The sequence below is a fragment of the Saimiri boliviensis genome, chromosome 11 (assembly GCF_048565385.1).
Source record: "Saimiri boliviensis isolate mSaiBol1 chromosome 11, mSaiBol1.pri, whole genome shotgun sequence".
Taxonomy (NCBI): Eukaryota; Metazoa; Chordata; class Mammalia; order Primates; family Cebidae; genus Saimiri; species Saimiri boliviensis.
Window position 1 is genome coordinate 2,028,164 of NC_133459.1, and position 15,988 is coordinate 2,044,151.

Genomic DNA, 15,988 nt, shown 5'->3' on the forward strand with positions numbered 1-15,988 from the left:
CAGCCCAGGACCTGCTGTCCTCGCTGGAAGGTGCTAGAAGGCGCTGGCAGGGGCAGGAAGGCAGGTGCCTCTGTGCACAGGGCCTTGCTGTTCTAGAAGCTCCAGGGAGCAGGCAGAGGCCACCCCGGGAGGGGCAGCACTGGAGAGGACAGGGTGCTGAGCATCTCCAGCGGGTGGAGCCTACAGCAGTGTCTGCCCCAGCATTCACAAGGGTGGACACCAGCCAGCCCTCAGGAAGGCCTCAGTCCAGCCAGGGACAGGGGTCCGGAGATAAGCAAGTCCCCACCAGGTGAGACCCGCGGAGCTGTGGCCGCCAGGGTTCTGGGAGTTGGTGCTGCGGGCCCCGCCCACATATCCAGGAGCGCGAGCCGGCCAGCCTTTCCCCACACGCTTACTGCCCCCTTCATTCAGAGCTGTAGCCACCTCGTCACCCTGGCAGGAACCCCCGCTCCCTACCTCACCCGCCCCAGCTGTGCATTCCTGGGCTGTGGACACCCCGCCCACAGACATGACCCCTGAAGGTCAGGGGTGCTTCTCTTGCTCCTCCGGCTCATGGCAGCATCTGGCACCCCGTGGCCATTTCATGAAAGCTCACAGAACACATGCATGAGTGGCAAATGCCGCCCGGAGGTGGGGTGGCCTCCGAGGGCAGTCCCTCAGCGCATGGGGAAGAGGCAGGGCGGACTGTCCCGGAACAGGGGTCATGGGAGGACCTGCTGTCCTTGCTGGAAGGTGCCAGAAGGAGCTAGGGTGGGGGGTGGAAGGTGCTGGAAGGAGCTTGAGGGGGGTGGAAAGTGCTAGAAGGAGCTGGTGGGGGTGGAAGGTGCTGGAAGGAGCTGGAGGAGTGGAAGGTGCTGGAAGGCGCTTGGTGGGGGGGAAGGTGCTGGAAGAAGCTGTCAGGAATTTCTGGGCAGAAGGAAAGGCAGGGCCATCCCCCCAAGTATCGAGCCCTCCCCGCAACGGTTCCCCACCCCGTGTCCTGCGGGCCTAGACCTTGAGGTCCGACCTTGAGGGCCAGCCCAGCCTGCTCACAGCTTCCTCCAGGCACCTGGCCCAGCGCAGAGGCCCCGGACGGCATGGCAGCGCCCTCTCCCCTGTGGGTCCGGAGATGGAAGGGCGCCGTGCGTGGGCCGGTGGTCTGGTCAGGGCCATCTAGGGGCCAGGGGCCGGTCTGCAGGCTCTTCCGGAGCACGGCCTTGTACCTGAGGCCCGGGCCTGGCTGCAGGGAAGGGACCTCTCGACGGTCACCGTCTGGACCCCAAAGGGTTAAGGAGCAAGTGTGCGCTTTGTTCCCGGCGTATCCTCAGATGTGAGCCCGGTGCTGTCCCCAATCCCTTCCTCATGACTGTGATTAGTATTGCGGGATGAATAGGGCAGCGCAGATTCCTATGGTAACCTTCAAAATGCATTCCTCGGGCAGGCTCTGCCTCCCGCAGTAATTACATTCCTAACTCGGCCCACAAGCAGCATGCTAATTAGCGCCTCGCTGGCCTCGCCTCCCGCCCTGAGAACCGGGCTCTCGGAAGCCACTGCTGCCTGCAGCCCCTTCCCCCGCGGCGCCCCAGACAGGACAGGAAACGGGCGAGAGGCCAGGGCAGCCAGGCCAGGCCGGCCGCGGAGGGTCTTCCAGGGAGGAGTGACCCAGCGCCATCGGCCATGGCCGTCGTCAGTGCACCCCAGGGCCGACCTGTGCTCCCGGCTTAGTTGGTGGGGGCGGGACATGTCCCCACAGCTCTGCCCTGTCCTCCAGCCCCAGCTTCCCATGGAAGCTTCCTGGGTGCAGGGCTCAGGGCCGAGAAGGGGCCAGGCTGGGGCCCATCTCGCCCTCGGCCTCAAAGGATGCCAGCCCAGATCCCCACCTACTGCATGGCAATGGAGGCCCGGCAGGGATGGTGGGGTGCGGGTGAAGTCCCTGGGGAAGCTTGTCTTCCAGGGGCAACAGCCCCGGGGGCAGGTGGCCAGGTCCGCAGAGAACACCCCGCAGTCAGCTCTTTGGATGCGATGGGGGTGTCCCATCTGGAAGCAGGAGAGACACAGGCTGGGACGGAGGAGGCTCACTGGGCAGAGGGGCTGGGGCACTGGGCAGAGGGGCTGGGGCACTGGGCCTGAGGGCAGTGAGGACATAGTGCTTCAGGACCGGGTGCTGGCCCCGCTGGGGCCTGAGGAGGCTGGAGGGTAAGAAGTGGCCCAAGGGCCCGTGGGCTGGCACGAGATGGATGGTTTTGCCCGGCTCACACAGCGGGTACCTGGGCGGAGGCAGGGAGGGGCCTCCTGCCAGGGCCCGGAAGTGGTCACAGGGCCAAGGCTGGACAAAGTAGGGGATGGGGAGGTGGGTGTGGGCACACTGGGTGGTGGAGCTGGCAGAACTGGCGATGGATTACGTATGGGGCTTGGGAAAGGGAAGGCACACCCAGATTTCTGTCCCGAGTACCCAGACCAGTGGTGGCCTTTGGCCAGGCCAGTGTGGGGAGGAGCAGATCCCGGAGGGCTGCCTGAGGGGCGTATGTGGCACCAGTGAGACAGTGCTGCCCCTTGCTGGGCTGGCATCAGAGGGCAAGATCAGAAGGCTGTGCCCACAGGGCTGATAGTGCTGGCCCTAGTGACTGAGTAGTGGGCACCTGTTCTCTAGCGGGCAGATGTGGCCTGATGACAAGTGCGCCTGGGCCAGCAGAGCCCTACCACCCAGCCGACCAGAAGGAGAGGGGCCAGCCTTTCTCTCCGCTGCCCCACCAGGGGCCAGGATGGCAGCACAGCCAGGGGCCAGGCCCTAGGGCCAGACGTCCTGGGGTTAAATCCGGCAGGGGCAGCCCACACCTCATCAGGGTGGGGCCGGTAGGTGCCCTAGGAATGTTGCCGTCCCGTCTGCTGCTGCTCTGGCCTCAGGGGAGGAAGCCGAGGGCCCAGGAAGCAGGGCTGCCATTTCCCAGGGCCATGTGTCTCCAAGAGCAAAGCTGCTCACCTTGAACGTCACCCTGCCTGTGTCCCCACACTGCTAGATTTGGGGGACCAGTCTGGTGGATTTCGGACGGCTGTGGCTTAGAGAGGCTTTTGGCCTGAGACAGAGCTGGGAGCAGGTGGTTCCACAGTGCTGGCTGGGCCAGGAGAGCCATTGATTTTGCGCCCAGGTGGTTTAGCGTGTGAGGCTTAGGGAGGGATTACCGGGCTCGGGGTTTGGAAGCCTGCAGTTCCTTGGTGTCAGTCTACACAACTAATTCTAAAGTAAATAGAGCAATCCTTTAAGTACATGTCACTTAATGCTCCACAGGGAGCCTGCGGGTCTCCTTACCACCAACCCCGTTTCAGGATGGCTGCTGTTTAACTTCTGTGTCTCAACCCATTTCCCTGATGGCAGGCGTTTGTGCTAAACCCCGTGAAGGTGTCACAATCATCATGGAAGGCATCCTGGTTGGATTTCCATTCTGTTTTGTCCTCCCTGCTGGACCCGTGCCTCAAAACCACCTTTCCTTGTGAGAGACACACATGTTCCTCGGGAGCTCTGCTGGCCAGATCCCAGTCACCTCCCCATGGTGCTGGCCCTAGCCCCAGACAGCCCCACTCACTCCCTGCCCCAGGCCTTGTGCAAGCAGCTACCAGCCAAGCTCTGGCCCTTGATGGCCACGCCATGTGTCTAGCCTGGGGCCTGGCTTTCCTGGGATGTCCTAAGCTAAATACCATGTGGCCCCTGCCTGGGAGCGGGGTTGGATTGTCAGGGAATAGCAAAGCAGCACTAGCACTGGGACGTTCAGCTCCACAGCAGGTCATGCCAAACTGATTCCTTTCTCCAGATGGACCTTGAGTTGGGAGCTCTTATTGTTTCAATTTCACAGCCTGGGAGATGTGGCCACAGCACAGTGTGGAATCTCACATTCGTAGGACAGGGACAACACATCTAGCTAGGGGCCATCAGTCTTGCCTTTTGTCCTTAGTGCTTTTGCTTTCTTTAAAAAGAAATCGTTCTGTATTCGGAATCCACATTCTCCTTGAATTCTTTTGTGAAGTTTTACTTTCCATCATGAAGCCCTTCAACTCACCAATAGTGAATTTTTATGTTATGGTGTGAGGTAGGGATCTCACTTTTCCTTCATGCAGCTGGTGGGTAAGCACCATCCCAGCCTGGTCTATGTAGGGGAAGAATTCGCCTCTGGGATTTGAAATGTTACCAAGTGACCTGCAATATTACTTCTGTGACAGTCAAAGTTCTGTCCCAGTGAGGGTCTATCTCTGGGTTTCCCATCTCTTCCCAATCATCAGTTGGTCTATGCCTGGGCAATGATATAATGCCTGATGCAGCTATTGGAGTAATTGCCATGTGCTAGGGACGGGCACCCTGCCAGGTGCTGACCTCTGTTTTAGCAGGGGTGGAGGAAACCAAGGCACAGAGAGATGGTGCCTCTGGGCAGCTGCTCCAGGTCAAAGCACCGTTGAGAAGGCCAAGTGGCCCTCAGCTGGGAGCTGGTGCCAGATGTCTGTTCCCTTCCTATCCTACCAGGAGGAGACTGTCTGAGCAGGATCTTCAGAGGCAGTGGTTCCTTGGTGCTCAGGATGCCAACAGATTGTCCCAAAGGGTGCTGGCAAAATTTAAAAACAATGTAAAAGAGCGTGGCCAACATGGTGAAACCCCATCTCTACTGAAAAAAAAAAATGCAAAAATTAGCTGGGCATGGGGGTGGGTGCTTATAATCCCAGCTACTTAGGAGGCTGAGGTATGAGAATTGCTTGAACTTGGGAGGCGGAGGTTCCAGTGAGCCTAGATCTCACCACTGCACTGTAGCCTGGGCGACAGAGCAAGACTCCATCTAAGTGATAATGATAATAATAATAATGTTAAACAAAATCACATATTTTGAGAAACAAGTGTGTGCTGTGTTGTACCCTAAAGACGTGGGGGTCCTTCACTTTCTTCCCGCATCTCAGATTTTCCTTGTCTTGGGGCTAAATGTACTGATCTGGTCCACGTTTTGCAGGTGGTAGGCTGCCACCAGTTCCTTTGACTGGACCAAATGCTGTGGATTCTGGCTTGTATTCAGTGTATTATCACTGTGATTACTTTACCCTTCGCCAAGGGGCAGCACCAGCCTGGGGAGGCAGCTGCATCCCCACTGCGAAGCCCCCAGGATACAGGCTGTGGTTCTCCCTCCTCCTGTAGACACTCAGACTGGCTCCCTAAACAGACGCTCAAGGGATTCCTCCCCACCGATCCCAGAAGTCAACTGCCTTTTAATAACTATCTCATGTTAAATGCTCCTGGGAGGCCCTAGTGAAGCATCGCAAACCATTAGACTGGGGCTTCTGCTGAGGACTAATTGAGTGGCCCTTTGGGCTTCACCTCTGGGCAAGAATCCGAACTCCTCCAGGAAAGCATCAAGTTCATCCTGGGGAGTGTGGCAGGGGAATTTCCATCCTGTCCGTGTGCTTGAGCAAAGGTCGTGAAAGCAAAGGAGTCTGGGAGCTACCACGGGGTCTCAAAGCCAAATTTCCCCCCAAATACCATGTGAATGGCCCATAGAGAGATTGGATGAATGATCGCTGTGATTTTCCAGGGAAGCTATTTGCGTTGGCGACGGGCTCATGTGGTATCGCCCCTTTCCAGACACAGACACAGACAGCGCCCCCCCCCCATGTCCTGGGAAACGTATTTTAGTGATTGAAGTTGGACATAATGTGGATGTTTTCTCAAATATTCATGCAACTTTGGGAGGCCGAGGCGGGTGGATCACGAGGTCAAGAGATCGAGACCATCCTGGTCAACATGGTGAAACCCCGTCTCTACTAAAAAAAAATACAAAAAATTAGCTGGGCATGGTGGCGCGTGCCTGTAATCCCAGCTACTCAGGAGGCTGAGGCAGGAGAATTGCCTGAACCCAGGAGGCGGAGGTTGCGGTGAGCCGAGATGGCGCCATTGCACTCCAGCCTGGGTAACAAGAGCGAAACTCGGCCTCAAAAAAAAAAAAAAAAATTCATGCAAATCATCATCTAAAGAGAGAATGTTAGGATGTCAAGATCAGCTTGGTGTGAGCTTTCCCTGCCCTCACATGGCATCTCTGAGTTGTGGGCTTCCTGTGGTCCTGGAAAGAACGTTCCGGCTCAGCCTCTGTCTAATGGAGCGTGGGAGGGATGGAGGCCGCGTGTGAGGGTCACGTGCTTGGGGCCAGGGCCGCTTTCGGGATGAGAACAGTTGCGGAGTCCTTGCCGTCTGAGGCCTGGGGGCAGGATGGGGGATGGGTCTAAGTCGAGGGAGGCCAGAGATTGCCCAGGTCTGGGCAAGACAGTGAGGGAGCCAGTGCCAGCTGAGCTTGGTGGGCTGGTGAGGATGTGGCACAGATATCTTGAGGAATTGCTGGGCCCCGAGCCTGCCGAGTGTGGGATGGGGAATCTGAGGGGGAGGCTCCATGCTGGCTCCTGTGCAAGGGTGCAGGGATTCCCAGGGCGGCCCCCGAGGCCCCTATCCACACCCGGCCCCTGGCCCTCCTGGCCGCTTCTGGGCCCCTGTGCCCACGTCATAGCCTGCCCGTGCCAAGCAAAGCCCCCGGGGGGCCTTGGCGAGAAGGGAAAGGGGTTTGCCCTTGGCCACCACCTCAGTGGGGTGCGGGCGGCACCGGCCTCTAGGTGGGGGGTGGGCAGTGGGGGAGGCGGGGTGGGCAAGAGTCTCCCTCCTGAAGGCAGTGCTGCGGGGGGAGTCCACACAGGGAGGCAGGACGCTTGTCAAGGGGTAGAGAGCCAGGCCAGGCACCTGTGTGGACCCAGTGCCACGAGGACTTCCGTGCGGAGGAAGGGGGAGGAGGGCAGGCAAGGAGGGGGGAGGGACGACCGGGGCGGGGAGGGGAGAAGGGAGGGAAAGAGATGGGAAGAGGCAGAGGGGGAGGAGGAAGGGGAGGACGGAGGAGGGCGCTGCGCCGAGCAAGGTGGGGGGAGCCCAGCGCACCAAAAGGAGGCGTGGGTCGGGGTGCAGGCCCCCTGGGGCGGGGGCGCAGGCCGGCTTTCAGGTACCGGCCTTTTGTCTGCTGCCCTGGGCTCGCCTGTCAGCCCCGCTGTCAGAGGCCTAATCTTTTTTTCTTCGAGGCTGAAAAGGCCCAGCGCCACATCAGACGACACAGGGCTGCCTATTCTCCTTCCCCGCGGAACCCAATCACTGGACAGCGCCGCGATAATTCACTCCCCAGCCCGCCCTTTGAAAAGGTGGGCCGCCTCTGCGCTGCGCCCCAGCAAGATAAATCATGTACTCGAAATTAACTTCCATTGAGAGGGAGGGCAGGAAGAAAGGCTGGCGGCCGGCGTGGCAGCGAGGGAGGACCGGCCTTGATGAATGTCAGCGCGGATAATTGGGGGGCTGTGATTAAGATCTTATCTAGGTGGGAAGTAAACAGAAAAGACGTGAATAAAACTCCTGCCCCATCCACGTTCACCAACTGGGGAAGTTCCTTTTCTCCCTTTATTTTTGGGGGTGAATTCGGAAGGGGGTGACAAAGAGGGCTTAGTGAAGGAAAAGTTGGTTTCAGGCATCACTCAGGGATTCAACAGACTCGAGGAGCCTCCGCGGTTCCCCCGTGGTGACAAAGGGCAGAGGAAACAGAAGGACGTGGCTTTGTTCCCAAATTCCCACTCATGCGAAATGTTGAAAACTCAGGGCTGAGCCTCCATTGCGGGCCCCACGGACCGACCTCCCAGCCTCTCGTTCCGCTTCTGTTTAGTCATAAGTGTTATCTGGGTGCCGTAAACGTTTCTCTCAGGTAAAGGAGCCCCACGCTTGCAGAGCCCGGTGTGCGGGAGGCAGTTTGCAGGCGAACGCTCAGGGCGTGTTCCCAGGCTTGCTCCATAGGGGCGGCTCGGGTTGGTGCTTGCTGCCTGACTCCAGCGGCCAACAGCTCCCACCCACGCCACGGGTGGAGGGTGCCCCCGCCCAGCCACATTCCTTGGGCAGGGCCTTCCCATGTGCGTGGACACCCCACTCCGCAGTCAGGCAGCTGCCCACCTCCCCTGGCAAGGGTTTCTGCTAGCTAAGGGGACAGTCGCCCTCGCATTGGCAAGTCTGTTCGGGGTCCACACTCCCCTCATTGGAGTTGCTCAGGGACGCGACGGGGTGGGCAGCCCCAAGGGTCAGCCTGGGCTCCAGCCCCTCATCGTCCTGTGGAGCAGGACCCCGGGCCGGCCTTCCTGGGGGGAGAGCCTACGGGGACTCACTGAGGTCATGTGTGCAAAGGGCTCAGCTGACAGTGACGAGGACTGGGTGTGCTCCCTATGCCCAGGAGGTCTTCCCAGACTGGGGCCTGGAGTACCTGGAGCCTGACTGAAAGCAGAGCCAGGGGACGGTCAGCCTCAGCAATACTGGGGGTCTCGCGTGGCGGGAGCTGTGGCCTGTGTGGCTCCAGCAGGTCTGAGATATTACTGGGCCACAGGGATACCCCCAAACCCGGGGTACGGTCGGGGAGTCTGGACTCTACAGAGGGGGCTGGGCGCCCGTGCCTTGCACACTGCAACGCTCTCCGTCAAGCGCCGGTCAGCCCATCTGCGGTGGCCTTGCCGGGGGAGCATCAGGGGCAGGGGAGCAGAAGGGAGGGGACAGCACAGCCAGGGGATTGCGACCCTCGAACTCAGTGGCTCCTCCACCCCAGGTCCCAGCCTGAGTGTGACTCAGTCCCCAGCTAGGCAGGGAGGGTGCATTACTAGGTGCTTAGCAGAGGTGCCTGGAGAGGAAGGCTCGGAGGAGGGAGGGAGGCGGACGACACAGACTCGTCATGACCGAGGCCAAGGCCTGAGCCGGGGTAGGGGCCTGTGTCCACGGCTGGCCGAGGCGTCACTGACACTCTGCTCTGAATAGTCCCTCGTCCTGCGGTTTGTCCTGGGCTCTGCAGGGCGCTGAGCAGCGTTCCTGGCCCCCACCCACCAGACGCGGGTGGCTCCCCACAGAGCCGACCACCAGGCATGTCTCCAGACATGGCCACATGCCCCAGGACAGAACCCACGGCCGGGGCCCTGGTCCAGAGGCGAAGGCTGCATCCTGGCTGGGTGGCCCAGGCTCCCTCGAAGGCACCCCTGCGTTTGCCTCCCTCAAGCCGGCTCTGGGCTCAGAGGCTCTGGAATTGAAGGAGTTAGATGCTTTTCCTTGAGAACATTTTCTGTTTTGTTTTGAGGAAGAACTTTTTCCCACTCGGGATGTGAAGGACAAACACTGGAGAGGCGCCCCTGCTGCCAATGTTTTCTTCGGTTTTGTTTTTAAACCCACTAGTCATGTGTGGAGGAGTTTCAGGAACCAAGTTGCCAAGTTTTAAAGTGTAGATTTGCATTTAGATATCCATTTGTGATGGCGCGACGTTGCATTAAGACAGCAGCGTGTACCCATGCAAACATGCACACATGCACAAACACACACGTGTGCACAGGCACACATGAACACACATGTGCAAGCACACCCGCACGCACACACACATGCAAACACACGAACATGTGTGCACAGTAACGCACACACATGCACACAGACACACACGTGTAGACACACATGCAAACATGCACGTGCACAGGCACGCACGAACGCACATGCAAACATGCACACATGTTCACAGGCACATACACACACATGCAAATACATGCACACGTGTGCACAGGCACACAACACACGCAAAGATGCATGCATAGACACAAACACACACGTGCAAACACACACATGCAGAGGCACACACGAATACACACCCACGCACAGGTGCACACACACATGCAAACACGTGTGAACATGCATGCAAACACATGCAGGCACAGGCACACACGAACACATACGTGCGAACACATACACACCCATGCACAGATTCACACACATGCATGCACAGGCACACACAAACACGCACAAACACATGCATAAACACATACACATGCACACATGCAGAGACACATGAACACACATGCAAACACATGTGCACAGACACACTAACAGACACGTGCAAATACATGCACATGTGTGCAGACACCCATGAATACACGTGCAAACACACTGGTGCACAGACACACATAACACATGCACAAACATGCACACGTGTGCACAGACACAAAACACACAGGCGCACGTGCACCCGGGCACACATGCACAGAGGCAAGCCACCCTCCTGTAGCTGGTTAGACAGTGGGGTGCAGGCCCCGGACGGGGAGCTCCCGAACCTCACCAACCAGTCACCACTCCAGACCCGCCGGAGCCATCCCAGGCCAGGCCTGCGGGTGATCTCTGGAGCCCCAGGTTTTAGGGGAAGGGAGGAGGAGGCCCTGGCAGGCCCGCAGGACTCACCCTCAGCCCCCAGGTGAGGGCAGGCAGCTCCCTGCATACCTGGCCGAGGACCCCTGCACTTCTGACCTCGCCCCTGCGCCCACCCCAACCCTGGCTGGTGACCTCTGGGTGTAGCCGCTGGAGTCTGGCACACAGGGTGACACATTTGGTTTTCAGCCACAGCGTGGGCCCGGCCAGCCTCGTGAGCCTGAGTGCTCCATCCTTCTGTGCCCTGCTCCTTCATCCCAGGCCATCAGATTCCTCAGTGAGTGATTGGGGGGCACTCACTATGAGATGGCACCCATCACCTTGTGACCCCCCCCTCTGGACGCCCCCCCACCATCACAGTTCATGAGACCCTCCTGTGAAGGCTTCAGTCCCCAGACAGCCCCAGCTGTCCCACCGGTGGGGACAGAGGGGCTGTGAGAACGTGATGGCCCCATCAGCGCCCGTCAGGAAGGGTGTGCAGGGGGCCGGGAAAGTGGCGGAGAGAGCAAATACGCCAGCTCCTGAGCAAACGCAGCGGGACGGGAGGATGACAAATGATGGGATTGTGTCAGCTTGAGAGAGATTGGACTAATGGCACGCGGACTTTGCACTCTGAGGATCAATATTCCATCAGGCAGGGGGCGCCGGGCCTGCAAGTGGCGTTTACGTGGACAAAGGCGAGCTTGGCGACAGTCTGTGCACACTGCCCCCGGCGCCGGCCTCCGCTGTAAGCCGCAGTGAGGCTGAGAGGGGACGGGGGCCACCGAGGGTCTTGGCATCCCCTGAGTGATGTGGGCAGAGGCCAGGCTGACAGAAGGTTGCCGCTGCCCTGGGCGTCCAGCCTTTGGCCTGCAGTCCTGACCATGGCATGGCATCTCCTATGGCTGCAGGTTGGCATGCTGAGGGTGCCCCCGGGCTGCTGGTGGCTAATGCCAGGGTGCTGTCTTCCCAAAAGCTGCTTCTGCTCTACCTGGCTCTGCCCGCCTCTTCTCTGGCCTCCGCTGGGGCCCGTACTGCAAAGTCTGGAGTGTCAGGAGGCCAGCACTGCAGCCCCGCCCCACCCCCGGCTCCTGGGGCGGCTGTCTGGGCTGTCCATGCCCAGCCTCCCCAAGACTCCAAAGCAGCCCCTCCCGGAGTCTGCGGCTCTCCGGGGGGCGGGGCTCAATGGCAGGAGCTAAATGCAGACCGGTGTGGCAGATGCCCCCACATGGTGGTGTCAGGCTGAGTCCTTGGGGTTCAGGGAGGTCAAGGCCAGGCCTGCATGGGTGGTCATCTCAGGGGCAGCACTGGTGGCCATCGAATTTTTCCTTACCAGAGAGAGCAGGTGGCAGGAAGGGACGGTTCCAGACCCCAAGGCGCTCACATCTCTGCAGCATGTCCCTCTCACAGGTAGACAGCAGGCAGAGCTCCCTGGCTGCCCTGCACCAGCGTGCTCACTCCGCAGTGCCTGCTGAATACCCACGGCGTGAGAACCGAGAGCCAGGGTCAACGGCGGGGTGACGCAGGTTCATGGGTGGGTGGCCTGAAAGAGGACTGGCTCCCTACCTCCCTGGTCCCTTCCTGTGGGAGTTTTCTCCTCAAGATGGCAGCCCAGCCTGGAGGCCCGGACCCCTTTCCCAAGCCGCGGGCCCTGGTCTGGGCTCGGTCCCTGGGGGACGCGGCTGCTTGTGTTTCCCTGGCTGGGGCAGGGCCTGCCCGCTCTGCTCGGCCCTTCCTCTCCCTGCCCAGGACAGAGGCTGCCCTACGGGCCCGGAGCTCCGGCTCTGACGGCTGGCTCGGCGTGGCCGGTCCGCACAGGTCTGCGCTGGAGCTCTGGGCAGGCGGCGGGCAGGCTGACCTCGAAGGTCGGAGGCCACTCCTCGCCACACCCTTGCTGTTGCGGCCATGAAACCCTCCCCGCTGCAGGCCTGGCTGCCCCGTGGCTCTGGCCCCGCTGGTGACTTGGTGGAGGGCCTGGAGCTCTGTGTGCCCCCCTCTCCACGCCTGCTCCCCGTCAGGCCCTGGACAAACCCCCTGCCCGGCACTCCCTGCAGCGCAGCCTGGACGCAGCCAGGACCCGACCTCCCTCCCGCCACGGCACTCACACCCGGCGTGGGTCGGGACTTCCGGGCCTCTCCCGTCCTGGAAGTGCAGTGAGTCTGAATGGTGGACCAGGAGTGGCCCCCAAAACGCCAGCCCAGAGTGGGATGACAGGTGTGCCCAGCTGCCCCCAGCATCCACGGGAAGGGCTGGAGGTGGGGCTCCTGTCAGGGACAGTTTTCCGGGTGGGGGGAGCCCCTCCTGCGGGCCCTTCTGCTCCAGCTGCTTCAGCTCCCTGCGGCCCGGGGTTGTTCATTCCTGGCTTCTCGGCTCCTCTGTGAGCACCGCCCCAGGCTGACCTGGGCTTACAGACATTTTAAATACAAATACGGCAAGTGGGGGCCGCGAGCGCTGGCCCCAGCATCCCGGTGGTCATGGCCTGGGCCTTCCTTAGGAGTCGGAAATCGGATTAGACCGTGCAGGGATGGGGCCGATTGAAACCAGGGGTCCGGAGGGTCTCTGAAGTGGTGGCTGGGGGCTGGCGGGTAAGGACTCGGTGGGAAGGAACACCCTTCCTGCCCCGGAGAGCCTGAGGTGCGGGTCTGGGGAGTGGTCTGGGGCCTCGCCATGCCCACTCGCCTCTGGCTACCACCCAGGCCTGGCCCGTGCGGCCCCCACCCCTGGCTTCCTTCTGGTTGATTCGCTTTGTCCAGAGCAGAAAAGGACTCTGCCTCCCCAAGGGCCATCTCCAGGGTGAGGAGCAGGCCAGGTCCCACCTCTGGAGGGAGCCTACCTAGCACCCCAGCCTAGTCCAGGGTCAAGTCCGCTGGGCCTCCTGCTTGACCGCTGGGCTGAGCCACAGGCCTGGGCCGCCTGGTCCTTGTGCTCCAGCTGTTGGGTGCTGACTGTCCGTGGACGGCAGACCCCGGGCCCACTGGTCTTAGCGGGGCCCACACACATTCATGTTTCCCCTCGGAATGCAGGACAGAGGCTCCAGGTAGCGCCGCAGATTCACCGGCTCCAAGAAGTACCAGAAATCCATGAAAGCTCTGCATGTGTGCGTGTGTTCGCGTGTGTGTGCACGTGTGTGTTTGTGCATGTGCGTGCGTGCATGTGTGTGTTTGCGTGTATGCGTGTTCGCATGTGTGTTTGCGTGTGTGCATGTGTGTGTGCATGTGCGTACATGCATGTGGGTCCAAATGCATGCTCATGTTGTGTGTGCGCGTTTGGAAAGATGACGTGTGCCTGAGAGCATGCACACATACTCACGCACAGAGCCGTTTCCCCATCCCTGTGAGAACACATATCCGCAGAAGGCTGGTCCAGACCTACTCAGAGGGCAGGAAACGGAGCCATCCAGAAGGAGACAGCATGGAGGCCTGGGGGCCCGGATGGCATTCACATTCCTGCACCCGCCAGGCCCCTCGGAAATGTGGCAGGGGCTCCTGGATGTGCCTGGACACTCCTACTCAGGGCCAGAGTTGGTGAGGGGGCAGCTCTGGGAACTAGAGGAGGTCGGCTGTGGGGTGGTGTGGCCAGGGGCCTTCCCCGGCGCGATGGCATCCGCCCCCAGCTCGTGGCCAGGTCTCTATGAAGATGGTCAGAGCACTGCCAGGACAGGGGAGGCGGAGCCGGGAGAGAAGCAGGAGGGTGCCTGTGCGGCTTTCTCCATGTGCTCAGCTGCTCTGTGACATGTGACCGTTTCTCCAGGACTGGCAGTCAGGGGTTGTCAGGGACCCCCAGAGTGGACTTGATCTCAGCCTGGGGGCCTCATGGAGGCAGTGAGTCTAGGGAGATCCAGGCTGCTGGGGAGCCAGGGCGTGCGTGCGCACGTCTGTGTGTGAGCGTGTGCGCTCATGCATTCCTTGCCTGTGCGCTGGCAGGTGTATGCCCCCAGGGCCCGAGGCACCGCTGTGCCCAGGTGGGACTGCAGACTCCCATCAGAGAGGACTGTGGGAGCTCCCGCCTGACCTTCTACGGCACTTTGGCAAGAAGAGACCCTGGTTGAGGACTGAGACCCTGGGCCACAGGGTTGCTTGACTCCAAAACAGGCATAGAGAGGCCTCCCTGCAGAGCTGGGGGTGGCCGGGAGGTGGGGGACGGTATGGCTGTCTCTGCCCCCAGTGCCTCCTTCAGGCCAAGGGCCTTTGTAGCGGAGCTCGCTGGCCTGGTGACTTCCAGCTGCACAGCCATCGACCCACGGCTGGATGGCCCCTGCCTGGCAGAGCCTAGCCGTTTCCTTTCAGGAGCAGCCTTCCCCGGCGGCCACAGTGGGGCTTCCTTTCCAGGCACTGGTGGAGGGCTGGTGCCTCGGCCGGTGCCCTGGACATGCTTTGTGCGGCCAGGCGGGTGACCTGCTGCAGGCTGGCCCTCTGGGGTCTGGTTAATTACCTCTCTGCAGACACTGGTGTGGAAAGTCATTTCCTTGAGAGGATGTTGGGAGGAGGGCTCCCCACCCGGCCCTGGCCTCCTCGGCAGCCTGGGCCCGATTGGGGGATGTGGGGGCTGAGTTTTCCCGTGTGGCCTTGGGTCACTCCCCAGCCTTGGGCCCCCTGGATGGGGACTCAGGCGCTGTCTGTGCCTGACATCCAGGGCAGGGGAGTGAGTCTGGGTGCTTTCTCTCCTAATCAGGCTGCCGATCGTGACTGGGCTCGGGAGAGGGTTCTAGAAGTCTGGGCATGGCCGGACGAGGCAGATAGGAAACCGAGGGTCTCGACCCGGGAACGTGGGAGAGTGGCTGCGGGTGCCCTGTTTTGTACAAAGAGATTTTTATGACTGATCCTTTTTCTTCATGTAAGCTGCGGAGTTAAGTGTTTGGAATTGCTGCAGATGTTGAGAAAGGCCTGCCCCTGTCACGCTGGATTGTCCCTTGCTCGGCAGCTGACATGGCCCATCTGCAGTGCTTGGGGGAGAGCGAAGCCTGCAGAGGGGCGGCCCCTGGGATCCCTGCGGCCCCAGGACCCCTTCTCTGTCTGGAGGCTGGTTCTTGGAGGGGAGAGAGGAAGGGGGCACCCAGGCCTCAGCACTGCCTGCTTGCCCTGGCTCAGGAGCCCTGCCTCGAGGCCGGGGCTGCAGGTCCCTCCCTCAGGGCTGAAGAGGCCCAGGCAGAGGCTGGGTGCTGGTGCCTCCTCGCTCACAGGCAGGTAGAGGTGGCCAGTCTGCCCACCAGCCCCCATCCTACAGGTGGCCCAGAGTTTCTGTGGGGGTGAAGGGGCCGGCCCTCACCGCCAGTGGAGTTATCAGCTCGCAGCTTGAAATCCAAGTAATTAAGGCGATGGATTAAATCTGTGGGATGTCTCCATGCTGGCCCCTACCACATTGTTCCGAAAAGATCGCGTGTCCTCCCTGCCCCTGAGTCTGGCGGCCTCCCCTCCCGGGGCCCGGAAGATTCCAGGGATGTGTCTGGTGTGCTTCAGCCTGGTTGAGGTCGCCACTGCAGGAGGGAGTTTTGGGGTTTGGCCCAAGGCTCAGTGACAAACAGGAGCTTCAGAGTGACTGGGAGGGGAGGAGGGGCTTTGCTTCTGAAACCGGGGGTCGTCACACACAAAAAGACCCTTCACATGTGCACCTGGTCACTTCTTTTTAGTGACCCCAAAGTGTCTGCCACCATCCCCTCAAAGCTGGAGAAAGAGAACCCAGGAAATTAGAAAGGAGCTCCGGAGACCCCCACCCCCATCCTTGCCCCCGTCCCCACCCCTGTCCGTGCCCCTGTCCCTGCGCCCGTCCCCAGCCCCG

The 15,988-nt window shown here is 60.7% G+C and overlaps 1 protein-coding gene across 4 annotated transcripts in view; it reads left to right on the forward strand.

Annotated features, from left to right (window-relative positions):
• PRDM16 (PR/SET domain 16) overlaps window positions 1-15,988 on the forward strand; it is a 355,063-nt gene that overhangs the window by 35,824 nt on the left and 303,251 nt on the right. The gene's annotated exons all lie outside the window — the stretch shown is intronic.